Here is a 1,657-nt window from a genome sequence, read left to right on the forward strand (position 1 = left end):
ACGGAAGTTGCTTACCATCAGGTGACCCGTTTGCTCGTTTGCCCCCTTATTTAATAATTAGTATTAGTACTTATTTAATAGTTAGTCAACTATTGGTGGACCGGTGGAAGGCACCTTAGTATCGACGTTCGGAATTTTTTTTGTAAAACAATATCTCTGAATAAAAAATATTTTGATTTTGAATTATTAGAGAATGCTAATGCTCATGTCAAAAAGAGAACTGAAAGTGCTGGCGAAGGCCTGGAAGAAGTGGCGGCAGCTCCACTATTGAGGGCCTTGTCCTTAAATAGTATTAATAATTATAATGATATAATATTATAATGCATTATAAAAGTATGCAGTTTCTTTGCAAGAATTGTTAGAGACTAGGTACAGATTCTTTTATTCGAAGTTTCTATATGAGTAATCCTCATTTCGTTGCTATAAAGGTCTTTTCAGGGGTGAAATAAATGTGAACTGAATGTTTTATGAAACAAAATGACGTCTTCATTACCCGTACAACACACATGCCGACAGAAACATCCCCAGGCACTTCAGAATACATCGCTTCGTCTTCATTTTACGGTTTTGCTCTTAAAACATTTCGTTGTTTTTTAAATTACTCCCTTAAATGATACTTGTAATGAGCAAAAATGTCTATGTAAGTTTTTTCAATTTGCTGAGCAAAGAAATACAGATTAAACAGACGTAGTTTGCAGCTAAGAATGAAGAATTTTGTTGTTAAAATATACAAAAAAATTATAGCTCCGCCGTGACAGCTTTACGGCTGCCGTGACCAGGATTCGAACCTGGGTTACTACGGCCACAACGTAGGGTCCTAACCACTAGACGATCACGGCTGTCGGAGCGGGTACTATAACAGTCGAATATCGACGCCGGTATCGAATTCGGGATTACGCGACTATTTGCAAGTACCCGCAATGTGGAGCGAACTGTTCGAGTGCACTGACCACTGTATTTAGCCGTATTGTGTTGCGACATCACCATCATGCTATACTTAACTGTCGGCGAGACCGGAACTAATTGCGATGAAAGTCTGCGGCGAGAGACTCGCGCCGATACAGCCACCCTTCACCCGCTCCGACAGCCGTGATCGTCTAGTGGTTAGGACCCTACGTTGTGGCCGTAGTAACCCAGGTTCGAATCCTGGTCACGGCAGCTGTGAAGCAGTCACGGCGGAGCTAACTTTTTTTAAACTTTTGTCCATAGATGCATTTACTAATGCTTCATTCTCTTCAGGTGGTAATAATGAATGTTTTACGTTGAGTAAACAACAATAATAATTATTAATAACTGACCAGATTTTAAGAATCAAGTCTAATAAACTAAATTATTATTGAAGTTTTGAGAGCCTTTCCAAAATTTTTCCAGTGCAGCGTTCCAAAAAAAAAACATAATATAGGAGCGATTTCATTTAGCACGTCTAGCAGATTATAAACGTGAGTGGAAGTAACTAACGTTTTATCATGGAACTAATAAGTACTACCGTACCGTTTTATATCATAAAGACAATTGCTTATTTTAACCTCATAATTTGAACAACCTTGTAACTATACCTATTTCATCATCTGGCGATACGTAAAATTCAAATTTTTATTATTTAAAATCATTTTCCCGGCCCCAAAAATTTAATTTTTTTTTAAATGCAATTTTTTCA

General features: G+C 37.5%; 2 non-coding genes across 2 annotated transcripts; one reads left to right on the plus strand and one right to left on the minus strand.

Annotated features, from left to right (window-relative positions):
- Window positions 1-767: 767 nt before the first annotated feature.
- On the minus strand, window positions 768-839 carry Trnah-gug. The gene has a single exon. It is a non-coding gene; the product is annotated as a tRNA-His (tRNA).
- Window positions 840-1,086: 247 nt separating this feature from the next.
- Window positions 1,087-1,158, plus strand: Trnah-gug. Its single transcript has one exon. It is a non-coding gene; the product is annotated as a tRNA-His (tRNA).
- Window positions 1,159-1,657: the final 499 nt, after the last annotated feature.

The sequence above is a fragment of the Aricia agestis genome, chromosome 9 (assembly GCF_905147365.1).
Source record: "Aricia agestis chromosome 9, ilAriAges1.1, whole genome shotgun sequence".
NCBI classification, from domain to species: domain Eukaryota; kingdom Metazoa; phylum Arthropoda; class Insecta; order Lepidoptera; family Lycaenidae; genus Aricia; species Aricia agestis.